A 16,881-nucleotide genomic window follows, 5' to 3' on the forward strand; every position below is an offset into this window, starting at 1 on the left:
ACGGCCACCTACCGCCACGGCACGCAACGTCGGTGGCATTACCTCACTTTCACCTGTCCCTCCACACAAGGCAGGCGGTTGCCATTTCAGAGGGGGTGAACAGGCCTATCGATAATTGCTGCGTCACAGGATAAATAAGCACATACTTTTTAAATTACACTGTCCCAAACGTGTTTGAACGATATGGACTGCGTTGTTGTACAGTTCTTCAAATTGTGACAGCGTACTCACTCATGTGTCCCTTAGATATCTACAGCTGTGGATGAATAGGGGATGGAGACATACCCCCGTGTACAGACCCCTGGTGGATTTGGCTACACTGGAGGACAGGCACATTATACTCACCTATAGATTAGACATGGCCACAATCACTGAGCTGTGTGCCCAGGTGTAAGCTAACCTGATATCAGCTATCCGTCATCCCACTGGGAACCCCCTCTTGTGCAGGTTCTAACAGTGCTCCATTTCCTGGCAACTGGTTCTTTCCCAAGTGACATTTTCCTATTCTCATCACTTCACATGCTAGCCAGTTGAGCATCCTTATATGACGTATCCTGAGGCTACTCCAAACTTTTTGACGTTTTTACATGACTTACACATGATCTTCCTTGTAGTGAACTGTAAATAAAGTTTTTTTCAATGTTTTCTTATTTAGACTCTAAATTGCTATATAGGTAATCACGACCTTCATTGACATATTTGTTTCCCTTTAACATTGGACTTGCCATTATTCATACAGACACTTTAGATCACTAATACAAGCGTGCTAGCCACTTGAGCATCCTTATATAACATTTCCTGAGGCCACTCCACATTTTGTGCCGTACTTTTCATATGACTTCCACATAGTCTTCCTTGTAGTGCATTGTAAATAAAACTTTTTTTCAATTTTTACTTATTTAGACTACAATAAGCTATGTCGGTAATCATGACCTTTCTTGTCTGACGTATTAGTTTCCCTTTAACATTCGACTTGTCATGATTCATAGAGACACTTTAGATCACTATTACAAGTGTATATGATCGTTGTATAGATAATTTCCTCCATTGCACTTTTATTTTTGAACAACAATGTGTTTCTCTTCCCCTCGCTGTTTAAACAACTGTAGTCTGTCATTTGTATCCCCTTTTTGTTTCCAATTGAGGGACATTGTCCTTCTTTTGTTTCCAATATTTCACGGAGTGCCGTCCCGATCCTATTGAGCTACTCCGCTGATTGGTTGCCCGTACCATGACCTTTCTATTTGACCCGCGAGCCGTGTTCGCTTTTTGTTTTTCAGGAATGCAGCCCCGGGGTAGATCTCCGGCTACGGGCTATCTCATGCAACTGTGAGAAATATCGCTCCCACAGGACGCTCTCCTTCTTTTGGTTTTACTTGGATTACTCGTATACTGGCCAATTAGGCATTTCTCTGACCGTGCAGCAGTGGAGGACGACACGGTCCTCACTTCTGAATTATTTCCTCTGTTTTTTTATCATCCAAGCACGGTTTACTGAGTCACCGATCACCCATCCTGGATTACAATATATTCTTTCCATTTTATCTTGAAGTGAAATACTACTATGTTGAGTGAACAACTAAGATTAAGCTTTGCCTTTTGTTTTTTTATTTTTTATATATTTGTTGGCTCAGCCTGTATTCCTGTTGACATATGATGGTCAATACAAAAGTGGGGGCTATCAAAGTGATTGTGCCTCATCTGAATTTACTAACTTACCACATATTGACAATCTGCATACTGTGTATTATATGTGTATTAACATTTGTGTATATATTACTAGACCATTACTAACTCAACTTTCTTTATGTATATGTTTGTTCCACAGTATTATCTTACATGTTTTCTGTACCTATGTAGTTCCAACGACAGCCTAACGGCACACTTTTTCCCATGGAGCCCCGTCCCTATTTGAGGATGGTAAGCAGTGGTGCATCTGAATATTCATTTACCACTCAGCATGGCATCATATTAGCACTGAGTGCCATGGCACCTTTTTATATTTTCTATAGACATTCAATGTATTTTTACCTTTGTTGATGGATCCAGAAACTGGGTGGTCCATATGATTTGTATTTTTTCCACAGGCCTTCTTCAGTCTTATCTATTGGATATGTAACTTGTTTGAGTAAGTTAACTCATTTTTTTTTTTTACACACAAAGTTTTTTACTCAATTTAGTTTACACTTTAGCTTAGGAGAATCTTTTTGTATGAGGTCCTGATGAAGTGCCAATTGATCCTTTAGGACTTTTTGAGGAGCGAAACATGCTGACCTTCTCCAGTGGTCAAAGTAAGTTCTTTCTTCCATTATTCTGGTAGAGAGTGGGAACATTATTTCCTTTTCACTCTACAGTTTTTTCAATCTTGACCGGGACCCTGCTTCGATCAATAAAGTACGGTTTTGGGAGGTTCCCAAGCCAATTCTAAACTCCTTTTTTCAATCCAGCTTTTTGTTTTTTTGCCTGTAGGTTTAAATCTATCCCTACTTGCTCTAAACCACGGCACCGATTACCGATAAAGATCTCCGGCAAAGAGTCCCCTTGTAGCGCCCGTCAGACATTGCAGTGCCGGTCTAGCGAGGAGCAAGCCCTATGATGAAGCATGACATCTAATGGATGTGTGAGGGCTCCTGCTTCTATACATAGAAATGCCTAGTGGTCTCTTGACATCTTTTTGTAACAGTGTACTTTATTGTTTTGACGTGACTGTTAGTGAGACTGTACACTGGACCACTTAACATCCCTGTCCCTCATATGAATACATAGATATGCACTGAAATAGCATCATTTTTTTTACGCTATTTCAGCACAAACTTAACTCCATATTTATATTTTGATGCTAAACCCTTCTAGCGTCTAAATATTGGAGTCAAAGTCATTTTTTGCCTGCTGAAAACTATCTTGCGTCAATGAGATGCAAGGTAGGCATTCCCGGGCAAAAAATGACTCTAAGGCCCAGGCGGCTTATTCATCATCCTGTGTAAAAATGGTGCATGGGAGGGAAGCAGGCCTAAATAATGGTGTTAAGCTTGCTTAGCGCCATTATTTAACGCCTGGATCAGGCCAGGAGTTAGAGGACATGTGTGCCTTTTTCCATGGTGGAACACCATGGAAAGAGCTCACAGGTTCCCTTCCCAGGCCCTAGTGACACCCCTACCGAAACCAGAGGGACAGCAGAGAATGGGGGAACCCCATCCCAGGTAAGTATAGGTAAGTATTTTGTGTTCATTTTTAAAGTGCAATTGGGGGCCCTGAAATAGCCACCCCTACATGGCACTGGATCCAATGGCCATGCCCAGGGGACAGTTGTCACCTGTGCAGGCCACTGGGGTGGTGGGAATGACTCCTTTCTTTTATAAGACAGGAGTCATCTGGTATGGTAGATTTTGCATCAAGAAATGGCGCTAGGCAGGTTGGAGTAATTTTTATTGACTCTAACCAGCCTAACATCATTTTTTTGTGCAAAACCCCTTTCTCCCATACCCCCACCCGGCTAACATCAGTTTTTTTGACGATAGCCCACCCTTTGTGCTAGACTGTGCCATTCCATAAATACGGTGCCTGGCTGGCGTCCTAGAATGGTGCAAGCCAGAGCTATACTTTTTGACAGTTTTGCATCAAACGGTATAAATATGGTCCGGAGAGCCATGTTAGGTTACTTTGTGTTAGTTAGTAAATCTGACTTAAGGACTTGCGTCACTTTGCATGATGCAAAGGCAATGCAAATCCTTAATATTTCTGGGCCCAGATATATATAATCTGTTATTCATATCACTCAACATTATGAACTCGTTAAAAGTGATAATTTTCAACTGTCCCTGCTATGGACTATACAATCTTCCTTTCAAACCAAAAATAGAATGAGCTAGCCAGAACTTTGATTTATTTGAAATTTTTCTATTGAACTAGTGCACCTAGTGAACTAGTGCACCTAAAAGGTGCTTTTTTGCTTTAAAAATAAAATGAGAGTGGCTGCAGTTGAACATTGTGGGTTGTGGTGTAATTGTGTAAAGGATCAAATTTAGAGCTAGATTTACTAGAAACTGGTAGAGCGCCGTGCTGCGCCAAAATTAGCATTACCACGCTGCACCAGGGATGCGCTGCATTTACCAGAATATTGCGCACCCCTGCATTTTCCCCTGTGCTGGCACTAAATTAAGCAGCCAACGCAGGCATCCTTGCACCATAGTGCAAAGGTGTCTGCGTTGAGGGGTGTGATTGTTTATGTGCACGAAGGTGCCCCTTCCTGCACATAATCAATCATCCATGGCATTTTGTTTCTTCTCTGTGTCTTCTATGCTTCTTCTATGCATCTTCTGTGCTTCTTCTATGCGTCTATGCAGAATACAGCACACATAGAAAAACAAAACAAGGAGGAAAAAAAGTATGGGGACGCATTAGATTTTGGTGCTGCCTCAGATTTCCAGGTTCTTGTAAATCTGGGGCAGCATCAAAAGCATTGGGTGTTGAGATGAAACACCAACAGAAACACCTACTGTGCACTCCTCTGATGTAGAATACTGTGTCGGAGGGGCCCATATTTACAAGGTGGCGCAAAGCCACAAAAAGTGATGATACGGTGGTGGTAGGGCCCTGTAAATCTGGCCCTTAGTGTTCTAATTTTTGTTGTTTGTGAAATTAGTTATTAGTTGTTTGTGAAACTGGTTTTTATTTGGAATCTGAAGATGTTACAGGCCCTGGATGTTCATGTGTGGTATCAGAGCTTATGAGCCACTACCACAATGGAGCACCAATCAGTAGACTTGTCTGAGGATGGGATTAAAGTCTAGGTGTACAGCAACATCTTGTGACAAAAGGCCAAATCTGATATTAATGTGAAATGTACATACTTGTTTATCAGAGGGTGTGATTGTGAGTCTGTTTCTCTTTCCTGTATTCTTTGGCATAGATATAGTTCAGTGACAGGCCAGTCAGGTTTTGCAAATGCTACCCGACAAATTCTGTCAATTTTCCACCTGGCTCCACAGTGTGCCCCTGTCCATACCAAGAAGGATATAGAAGACAGGCCAAACACTACAGGGGAAGGGGAATTGGTTTGAGAAAGAGAGACAAACAGAACACCAAGTTCTTCTTTAGCAGTGCTCTCTCTGGTGTTATGTCTTTAATTGCAGTATGGGTATGTACGGAGAATCTCCAAAGCTAGAATGGGCATGCATAGTCACCAGCTTTGGAAAGGCGGAGCACAGAGAAACATAGCAAAGTGAAAGTGAAGCTTGTAAGCTCTACACTCAAGAAATGGATTAGGGCTCATATAAGCAGCAGGGTAAGCAAAGCAACATGTCAAAGCCAAAACAGAGCCCAAAGAGGAAGGTCTGTATAACAGGCAAGGAGAGTGAGGAGCTATAAAGTAAAACCACAATAGTATGTGAAAGCCAAAACAGGATCTGAAGACCAATGGCAGAGTAACAGATAAAGAGCAAAAAGAACAGATGATGGACGGAATACTCAACAATGACAAACATTCACCCCAGACACAGAGCTGGGCCTAAATCCATAGTTTTTTGCTCACTATGCTATTCCAGTTTGAACCCAGCCATATGCAAATCAGTTTTGACCCTGCTCCATTGGGAACATATCGAGCACAAACTGCCAGGTCTGGCTGTCTCTGGACTGGAAAACAAGCATCCTGGGACTGGTTTTGGGGTGTCACACTGCACCAGCCAAGCTAGCTTGAATTTGATGGCATAGCGAGCACGGGACCCCCGTCAGGGCATACCCTTCCAACTTAGGGCGGCAATTGCAAAAGAAAAAATGATGGATGCAATGCTGAACAGTATCAAACATTCAACCCCAGTCACAGATTTGAGACATAGGGCCAGATGTGCTAAAATGCAATTTTGCATTCCCCTAATAGTGACTTCATAGAAATCGCTATTTAGGTAATGCAAAATGCTATGTACAAAGATACCGATTTTCTAACGGCAATTCCTACACTTTAAAAAAAGCACCTTGGGGTGCTTTTTTTTAAATGCACATGGTTACCACTGACTTGAAGTCAATGGGAATTGCATTTCCTAAATGCTCATTTTGCATTTAGGAAATACTTTGTACATGTGCCAAGAAACCGCAAATAGGAAATCCCTATTTGCAATTTCCTATTTAGGGAATTGCAAAATGCAATTTCTACAAATTAGAAATTAAATTTGGTGATTCCCTAAAGGCCTTTGTACATAGGAAAAGGCTTTTTTGCATTTCTTAACGGGCCAAAATTGTGATTCGGCCCATTAAGAAATGCAAAAGGCCTTTGTACATCAGGCCCATTATCCGTTGTTTTTTTGCTCACCATGCCATTTCAGTTAGGACCCGATCATATGCAAATCAGTCTTGACTCTGCTACCTATGGGAAGAGTGCAGCCTGAACTGCCAAGGCAGTTCCTGCCTGGATGGGAAAACAAGCATCCTGGGACCGTTTCGGGGTATCACCTCTCATCAGCCAGGCTAGCTTGAATTCAGTGGCATTGCAAGCAGGGAACTCATGTCTGGAAATATCCTCCAACGTAGGGAGTGGGTCCCGGGCTCACTGTGCCACTGGGGGCTGTTCCCTTGGGGAGCAGGGTCAAGACTGATTTGCATACGGCCGGGCCAAACTGTGATAGCACGGTGAGCAACAAAACAATGGATTAGGATCTGGTGTTGAGGGATTGCTGTAGACTGAGATTAATTCGAGCATTCCATCCATCACCTCTTTTTTGCATTTGCTGCCCTATCAGTAGTGGATCGTGGGCTGCGAAAGGAGCAGGGCGAGGAGAAGCGGCTCGGGGTGGGGGAGAGGCGGAAAAATTAAATTAAATAAAAAAACACTTACCTTTCGGTGCGGTCCCGCGCCGCTCTCCTCTGTCCCTCGTCGCTGCTGCAAGCACAGGCTTCCAGCCTGCCCTGTGGCCAATCCTGATGCTGCCCAAAGCAGCATCAGGATTGTCTGGGGGACCCTAGCCAGGGCGCTCCCAGGTATACTGGGAGCATGTGCAGGCTGTTGCCGGGCTGGAGACAGCCTGCAGAACATGTGTGTTTGGCCACCCCGAGACAGCCAGTCAAACCCACATGCGCTCTGAGGGGGAGTGCTGAGCACTCCCCCTCAGTGCACATCACCCCGTGGCCCTGCACCTTCTAAAGAAAACACATTTTCTTTAAAAGATATTGCAGCTACCATTGCAAGCGGGGAACGGAGGAGCCGCCACTGCGAGCTGGGTATGCCTAAACCTGGGTCCTAGGCTCACTGTGCCACTGTATTCAAGCTTCTTGGCTGATGAGGGTGATACCCTTAAACTAGTGCCGGGAAACAGTGAACTAGCAGCAAGGACAAGGTGAACACAAGATAAAAGTTGCCAAGCAACTTCCTAATGTATTTGTCATGTTTAAATACTGCCGCTGTCTTTTGTAATACAGAACTCCTACCACTGATCCAGGCTAGATTGCGACTAATGGTCCCCCTGATGCCGGAAGCTGGTCTGCCACAACCTAAAAGAGAGAAATCAAACAGGTTTTCTTGTCACCATTGTCACAATCCACATACCTTGCTGATTCCCGACAAATCCGCTGTCTTATATGAAGCATGGTTGATGATTCCTCATCAAGATGTCTAGTCATGGGTAACACTTCTTGGCACATTGTTCATATGATGTCCTGAACAAATACTCATTAGTTTCTTCTGATGATGGAGACGATAAGTTAGTGTGCAACAACTGCAATTTTGATTGTTGTGATGTCAGTCTAAGGGTTACATGCTGCTCCTTTTGGCTCTTACTACTTGAGCATGGTGACAAGTTATGGCATCTCTTATCTCCAGGTTTCTCGCTGTATGGCTCCCTAGCACATCTTTTTAAAATGTGTTTTATTGAATTTCCATACAAAACAGTATAACAAACATATAAAGGCATATGTCATAAGCTCTTGGTCCATTCGTTCAGAGCATTACAAAAAGAATAGTACCGAAAACCTCCCAACAAAGGAACAGCATTAAACAGAATTACATTTGCGTACTGAACACAGATCTGGTCATTCTTTTGACAAGTGTGTGTGTGCCAATTTGGAGTTGTTCAACATAGATATAGTAATGAATGTCATTAATCAACGTTGTTATTTTCTGCTTTCAAAGTAAGATGTAGCCTAAAGGTTTCCCAGATGTTATGTGTGCAGGGTTCATGAGGGTTTGCAGCTCTGCATAATTCTCAGCCATTTCCCTAGAAAGGGTAGTGTCTTTCAACCAATCAGTGAACTTGGATGGGAACTTTCATTCAACAGCATGCCAACCTTTTTTCGCTAGGAGAAGCAGCACTCTCACCAACCATGTAACTGACTTGGAAATATGTTTATTGTAACCCAGAAATTCCGTAGACAGGCCATAGTCAACTGTAGGTTTCACTATTTCGGTTATGGCATGGCATGGAAAATGTATTCCTATAAATTTCGGATTGGTAGACATTCCCAGGCAAGGTGACAGAAGACAGCCTAGTCACAAGGACATTGAGGGCAATGTACAGATTTCTCCAGATCTATCCTATGCACGTATTGTGGTGAGCAATGTAATCTATTGACAGACTTGAAATGGATAGATTTATGTGTATGATTAATAGATATCAGTTTAGTTTGGGAACTCCAATATTTTCATACATCCAGGCCTATATTCATTTCTGCAGGGCTCTAGCATCAGTGTTTGCGCAAAGCTTCATGAAAATGTACACAGTGTAGAAACTCATGCCCTTTGGTCTGGTTTTAGGATTAGTTGGGTTAGTTGGGTAAGTGGGAAGAGGTCAGGCATGTCGCGGGGAAAATGTGCCTAGCTAATGATGCTGCGTGTCAAAAGTGCATATAGTCAAACACATACAGTGATGTAAATTCTTTGTCAGCTCCAAATTGGTCAAGGGTAAAGTATGTTCAATCTAAAAATAGTTGTCCTACCCTCAGAAGTCCAGCATCTCTCAACCTACACATCACTCCCTTTTCTAGAGTTGGAGGAAGGCATTGGTTGTTTTGGAGAGGACTATGTGGTGAGTGCAGTTGCTTAATGGACCGGATGGAGCAGTAGTCAGTCTGTATAATTTGGATTGGTCTCGGGGGTTTGGTAGCCATACAAGTGTGGGGCTCGCCAGGCAACACCTGATCCTTTACTATAATGACATGCGGGGCATCACGTGCTGAACTCAACCAAAATGCTATGTAATGTGATTGTGCTGCATGGTAAATGTATTTTTTGCAATCTTCCTTTGAAACCAGAATCCTGGCTCACACTTCTTAACTTTCCCGCACTCATTTATTTTTCCTTAAGCCTCCACCTAGTTGCATAGTTCTGTCATGTGTTTCCTTTCATCTAGAGTTCTTCTGGAGTAGTACTGTTCCTCAGTAGATGAAGTCCCAGTGATATAGAAAGACAGCATTTAGCAATCCGCAAACCGATCATAGCTTCATCTGAGAAATTGGCAAACTTGCAGTGTCGGATTAGGCTACAAGAGCGAGTGATGAGTTCATGCATTGTTTTTCAGATCTGTTGTGCTGCTAGAAAAGTGTTTCGCTGATAATCTATGACTTCCTGTGGCAGGAATTTTGCTTTGAAACCATCTATTAATCCGTGATTAGTCATAGGCTGAGTTGCTGGGAAATTCTTGAGCTAGTCAGTGAAGGTATTTTCAAATCATGTTGTTCACGGTTATTATTATTTGCTGTACATCTTTTTCCACGGGTGCTTCCATGATTAATGAATGTCATCTACCGATTCAGCCCACTTGGGCACCATGTAGTTTGCAGGAATAACTGAGAGCTGTTCTGTCCATGCAAGAATGAGGCTGATCTTATGTGTGGCTTTTCTATGTTGCGTGCTGCCTGCCTTTTGCTTGTGCTGAGTACTCATTCTCCATGTGCATCATCTACTCTCTTGGCAGTGTATCTGGACCGAAGTAATAGTTGGATGCTTTTTGCTATGCTTGTCCTGTGTGTGTGTATGAATGCATGTAGTGTGCTATTGTTGTGTGCTTATCTTCTCCTTTAACAGCCTTTTTATGGACTCTTTCATGCCTCTGCTGAGGGCTATCTGAGCTTTATTAGCATTAGCATTCCTGTGTTTGGTTAGTCGATGTGTTACTGGTGTGGAGTCATTCCCTAAACTGTCCACTTTAATTTTACTTTGACGTGACTCTCCGCTTGCCTGTTTCAAAATTACTGCCCAGTATTATTCCTTGGAGTATGCCTGATTTAAAGACATTTCTTTTCATTGAGAAATCTCAAGCCTCTTTCGTAATTTCTCCCCCTTATTCCAAAATATCCACTCTAGTGTCGACTGAATGGCTGGGTGACTGTTCAAAAACTTCCATGGCTTTTTCATTTTATCTCTGCTTTCCTTCCTTTCTTTGGAAAATGTACTTCTCTTCGTTTCAGTTCGCCGTGCTAGGTCACTCTGAGTTTCATGTTGAGGAGGGAGAGACTATGTTGGTCTGCCCACTTCACTGAATTTCTTTTTTTTGCAATTTTCCCAGTGCTGGTACTTTCCGTTGCTTACACCTGCTTGTAACCCAATCTGTGGCCTATTGGGCCAGTATTAGGGGCTGCCGATTTATACACTGCCGTTAACTCATAATTTTCAAGTAGTTTCCTGAGGCATCTCTTACGCTTCTCAGGATGTCACTTCTCACATGCAATGCAAGAGATTTAGAAGAGAGTTTCTCGGGGCAAACTAGATGTACAAATGCCAGATTATGTCATACCTGGCCAGTAACTAAACTAGTTTTGTTGTCACAAACAACAGGTCGAAATACAAAGCACCTGGATATAATGTTATATTGCGTCACCAGGAAGTACAGATTGTGAACAACAATCAGGTAACTCAAAAAACAATTCTTTATTTCATATTGATTTCCAAAGAGTACATGCATGCTCTTCAGCTGGATTACTGGAAGATTTAGGGCCAGATGTATCAAGCCTTTTTGCATTCGCAAATGGTTCGAATGTCCGTTTGCGAATGCAAAAATGTGTTTTCCGATGTATGAAAGGCAATTGCAGTGGAAAAATAAGAAATCGCAAAAAATTGCGATTTTTAGCGAATGAGACATGAATTAGCGTGTCACAAACCACGTATCACAAATAGCAATATGATTTACCGAACCACAATTTGCAAAATGCAAATTGCGATGGAGATTTGCAAATCGCAAATAGCGATCCGCTAAATCGTGACGCTATTTGCGATACGCAGATTGCGGCACGAAAAAACGGATTCGCGATTATTCGCAGAATGCCCGTTTGCACATGCAATTTACCACGAACTGAAACCAGGTGATAACCAGGTGCAACCTATATAAAGAGACCCAGAATGCCTCAGCTCCTCTCCACAATGTCTGCACTCTAAGTCATGGCGAGGAGAATGAAGATCTTGGCAGGTTTGAGGAGAGAGAGGAGGAGACAGAGCACATTTTCAGAGTGCGCATAACCCTTTTTGACCAGACTGAGGAGGAAATTTATGAGAAGTACAGGATAAGCTCAGCCATGATACTTCACCTGATAGCTCAGCTACAACCCATGCTGCAGCGCACAACACACAGGAGCAATAGCATACCCACCCATGTGCCGGTGTTATGCTCCCTGCACCTACTAGCCTCGGGGAGCTAACAAGGGGTCATAGCAGCAGCAGGAGGAGTCTCACAGAGTGCCCCCTCTAGATTTCTCAGCGCATTTCTCAATTCCATGCTGAGCAGAATACAACTGTACATAAGATTCCCCAACACCCCACAGGCATTACAACAAACTAAAGTTAATTTCTACCAGATAGCACAGTTCCCACATGTCCTAGGTGGCATTGATGGAACACATGTAGCAATCTGTTCACCATCGGCAACAGAGTGTGTGTATCGCAACTGTAAAAACCATCATTCAGTGAACATACAGGTGATATGCAATGCCTCCTACATCATTACCGATCTCGTGGCCAGATACCCAGGGAGCACACATGACTTCTACATCTTTCGACACAGTGGGATACACACAACACTGCTAGCTGGGGAATTTGGTGAAGGATACCTGCTAGGTAATTTGATAGTTCAGACTAATGCATTGATGTAAGCACGAAGTCAGACAGCACATGTACTCATTTTACTCTCTGTGCATTCAAGAGACAGTGCCTATGCTGTGCGCACCTATATGCTAACTCCCTACCTCAGCCCTGCAACTCCAGCAGAGAGGAGGTACAATGCTGCACATAGGGAACCCGCAATGTGGTGGAGTGCACTTTTGGGCTGCTGAAGAGCTGCTTCAGGTGCATCCATAGGAGTGGAGGTGCATACAGTACAGTTCAGAGACAACATGCACAATTGTGGCCACATGTGCTATCTTGCACAGCATAGGAACCACAAGGGGCATACCAGTGGAACTCATGGAGCCAGACTCAGATAAGGATGAAGATCCCTTACCACTCCTTCTACCAGCAGACAGGACCAGTGCAGCAGAGGGCAGGCAAAGACGTGCTGACATCACACGCAACCATTTTTGATGTAAATAATGACAAATCCACTTAAATGAAATGTATTTCTGTAGTTAGCATCTTTATTACCTTGACTTCAGGTTAACATTGTGTCATTAGGACATTGCTATTCACAATGGGCAGACATGAACAATTCACAGTGTCACACTATTAGCATCATAGTATGACAGCATTTCTACATGTTTAGGTGGTCCCCTGTAGCCCGCAACATCACTTCTTACTTCCACGCACTACACTTGAGTGCTCTGTGCCCTCACTGGCACCTCTAGTAGCAGGTTCACATGCAGTACTGTGTCTGGCACTGCAACGCCTCGGATCAATCACAGGGACTGTCAGACTGCTGAGGCTAGAGGACACCTCACTGTCCCCAACACCCAATTCGCTGGTTATGGCAGTACGTGCTGTTTGCATGGCATTCAGTACATTGGTGATTTGCACCAGTCCCTGTGCAATGACCCGACTGCAATGTGCCATCTCCACCTGTGTGGAAATGGCATGCCGTGATATCAGGGCTGTTGAACTTGCAAGCCGATTGACGGATCCACAGAAGAAATCAAACTTTCCCAAATATTGGTGATGGCGCCTGCACTGGCTGACGCGCTCCTGCCATATCTCAGTGCAGAGTTCCCCAATGGCCTGTGTCAACTCCTTGGTGTTTTCTGCAGCTGTTTGCTGTCCCTCAATCAAAGTCTCCAGCTGCTTGTGTAATAATCCCATATTGCTATTGTGAGACAAAAACTGTCTGTGCAGTGATTTCAAATGTTTGCATTGCAGGCGCTGCCTCTTCAGCATGGAAGCTTCCAGGCCACCAAAGATTGATGGGCCCACTCCTTCTTAGTTGCAACGTCTGCCTGCATCATGGCGCCTCCTGAGGGGAGTTGACTGGTGCCGGCGCAGGTGCAGGGACTGCTGTCTACCTGTGGGACTCGCCTCTGGTGGTGGTGTGGGTTTGTGTTCTGGCATCTCATCTGAGTCCAGGTTATACTCTGGCAGTGGTAACACCATTGCCCTGCATCTAGCTGGAACAATACAGTAGGACTCACTAGTATTTGAGTCAGACTGTTGTTGTATTTCTGCTTCCCCCACTTTTTCTGATCCTGCAGCAGCAGGGACAGAGTCATCTGCAAAGACAATGTGCAGCATGTCAGTTCTAGCATTTTCCACAGATTTCCACAGTGTTGCTTTAAATGTACAATTAAATTGTGTCACCCTGAGTCGTTTGTGGTGTTTCTCCATGTGGCTGACCACCATCTTGCTATTTATGTTGTGTATTTACCTTAGGTTTGTGTACTACCACTCCCATAAGGCACTGTTGTGTTGTATGTAAGATGTGACATGGACTACTTTTCACTGTGCATCAAGCTATGTTCTATTTCCTAAGGGGCATTTGTACATGCACATGTGGGGATACACATAATTACTGGCCTTACCTTTGCTGATGCTGGGTGTCCCTGAGGTGTCAATGTCAGTTACACCACTGACAGCTTCTGGAAGCAATGTGGACTCACTAAGTCTTCCATAGGGGTGGACGGTGTCTGGGTGGATGGTCCGCCTCCGGTGCTCCTTGACTCCATAAGCCTGCTGGCCACCCTCTCCTTGGCATGAGACCACAAGACGTACCATCGCTTGCGTATCTCCTCCACAGAGCGCTGCGCAAAACCCAATGCGCATATTTTTGTCTGGATGTCAGACCGGAGTTTCTGCTTCTCACTCTCAAGTACTTGGAGTGAGTTTTTTCCAAATAGTCTATCATGCTTGCCAACAACCTTCTCAATGAGCACCTCCAATTATGCCTCACAAAATTTTAGCTTCCTTTTCCTGTCTCCATTCTCCTTCCCATTTCCAGCATTGGCCATGTTGCAGTTTGGTCCTGGCTTCCTCACAATGCTGACTCCCTGGTGCTGGGCTGTGTCTCTCTCCATGCTCCTGTGAGTGTGTCTCCTGGAAACAGCATGGGCTGACTCACTTCCTGGTTGTGATGTCATCAGGCTGTTCTGGTTTGCCGATCTCACAATTTGCGATTTTCAGTTACCGAATCGCTACATTTTTTGCGATTGGGTATTTCCATCTCGCAAATTGGGTTTGCGAATTTTAAGAAAATGATACATCTGGCCCTTAGTTTCTCACTAACAAGGAATAAAGCATTACTAAGATTGAAACGAAACAACTGTTGCTTTGGCAATTCTGGATTGACAAAAACCTGGATAGAATAGGTCACTTACCTCAAGAAAGCCAAATTAAAACCTCCCTAAATCTTCAGGAAAGTGATGCAAAATTTCTGAACAGGAGAATTATGAAGCACTAAATTGGTGTTGGAGAAGTTTGCATCAGTACTCTAGGTAGACTTTCCTGAAGAAAAGGTTGGTGTAGTCTTGAGAAGGATAGTTGCATGTAAGGTGAAGCTCTGTTGAGTTTCCATTTTCTAAACAAACATGAGGTAGAATGCCATGGATGCACTTTCAAAGTGTCAAGCAGATTGGGATACAGAGAAATGAGAAACTTGAACAAGAATTCGATGGATTTACTACCTACAACATCAGAAGCATAATAGCTATGTCACAGAGATTAACTCAGCAAAAGTTCTGATAGGGCTTATATTGGACACTGGCAAAAACAGAAAATTTGAGAAAGCTTGAATCGGACATTTATATGCAGGAATGGTATTGGAAATTATAATCCTTATGAACATATGAGCCCCGATTCACAAAAATAAACTTAGACCTGTAGTCTAAGTTTAGAACTGAGATTTAACTTTAGTCAGATTGGAGTGGGCCAGATTGTATTGTATTTGGAGTGGGGCAGATTGTAGTGGGGTAGATTGTTTTGGATTATTTTGGGTTAGATTGTTTTGGATTAGAGTGGAGCAGACTGAAGCAGGGCAGATATTTTTCTAGATTGGAATAGGCCAGATTGTTTTGTATTAGCGTGTAGCAGATTGGAATGAGCAGACTGTTTGGGATTGGAGTGGGACAGATTGAGAGTGAGTGGAGCAGATTATAGTGGGGCACATTGTTTTGGTTTGAAGTGGAAAAGACTTGAGTTCCGAATATATGAATGGGGCAGAATATTTTGGATTGGAAAATGGCAGCTTGTTTTTTTCTTGGAGTGGGGCAGATTGTTTTGGATTGGCGTAGGGTAGATTGGAGTGGGCAGATTTTTTATATTGAAGTGGGGGAGATTGTTTGGGATTGGAGTTGGATAGATTGGAGTGGAGCACATTCTTTTGGATTGGAATGGGGCAGATTGTTTTGGATTGGCATGGGGCAGACTGTTTGGGATTGAGTGGGGCAGATTGGAGTGTGGGCTCATTGTTTCGGATTAGAGTGGGACAGACTAGAATCAAGAAGAATGGAATGGGGAAGATTGTTTTAGATTGAAGTGGAGCAGATTGGAGTGGATCAAAGTGGGCAGGTTGTTTCGAACTGAGTGGCGCAGATTGGAGAGGGGCAGATTGTTTTCGCTTGGAGTGGAGTAGATTGTTTGGGATTGGAGTGGGGGAAATTCGAGTAGGGCAGATTTTTTTGGATTGGGGTGGGGCAAAAAGGTTTTGGATTGGAGTGGCACAGATTGGAGTGGGGCAGATTGTTTTGCATTGGAATGGGGCAGAGTGTTTTGCATTGGAGTAGGACAGATTAGAGTGGGGCAGATTTTTTTAAAAATTGGAATGGGGCAGATTGTTTTGGATTGGCGTAGGGCAGACTGGAGTGAGACACATTGTTTTGGATTGGAGCAGATTTGAGTGAAGCAGACTCGTGTGGGGCAGATTGTATGGGATATGTGTGCAGCAGATTGGAGTGGGGCAGATGTTTTTGGACTGGAATGGGACAGATTGTAGTGGCACAGATTGGAGTGCAGCAGATCGTTTCGGTTTGGAGTGGGGCAGATCGGAGTGGAGCAGATTGTTTTGGATTAGAATGGGGCAGAATTGGATTGGACTGGTGCAGATTAGTTTGGATTGGAGTGGGGCAGAATTGTTTTGGATTGGAGCAAATTGGAGTGGAGCAGACTGGTGTGGGGCAGATTATTTGGGATAGGTGTACGGCAGATTGGAGTGGGGCACATTGTTTTGGCTTGGAGTGGGACAGATTAGAGTGGTGCAGATTGGAGTTGGGCACACTGTTTTGGTTTGAGTGGGGCAGATTGGAGTGGGGCAGATTTTGTGGATTGTCATGGGGCAAAATTGGATTGGACTGGTGCAGCTTGTTTTTGATTGGAGTGGGGCAGCTTGTTTTGGATAGGAGTGGGGCAGATAGGAGTTGGGTAGATTGTTTTTGAATGGAGTGGGGCAGATTGATTTAGACTGGAGTCAAACAGATTCTTTTCGTTTGGCATCAGGCAGATTATTTGGGATCAAAATGGGTCTGATTGGAGTGGGGCAGATTGTTTGAGCTGAAATGTGG

Source organism: Pleurodeles waltl, chromosome 5 (assembly GCF_031143425.1).
Source record: "Pleurodeles waltl isolate 20211129_DDA chromosome 5, aPleWal1.hap1.20221129, whole genome shotgun sequence".
NCBI lineage: Eukaryota > Metazoa > Chordata > Amphibia > Caudata > Salamandridae > Pleurodeles > Pleurodeles waltl.